Here is a 219-nt window from a genome sequence, read left to right on the forward strand (position 1 = left end):
CTCAACAGAAGTGGGTCGAGAGGTAGCTCGACAGGTGCGTCAGATCGTGATGCAATACTTGTTATTCCGCTGCAGCAGGGGCTGTGTCATGATTATATATGAAGAAACAGACGGATGGGTCTGTAAGGCTTGACATCTAAGCATCTGTGTTTTAGCTGAGTATGCAATCAAGCAGGGGGAGAATGATGATGTTCTGGTACAGAGAATGCATATCTCATG

This window comes from Brassica oleracea, chromosome C6, assembly GCF_000695525.1.
Source record: "Brassica oleracea var. oleracea cultivar TO1000 chromosome C6, BOL, whole genome shotgun sequence".
Classification (NCBI taxonomy): domain Eukaryota; kingdom Viridiplantae; phylum Streptophyta; class Magnoliopsida; order Brassicales; family Brassicaceae; genus Brassica; species Brassica oleracea.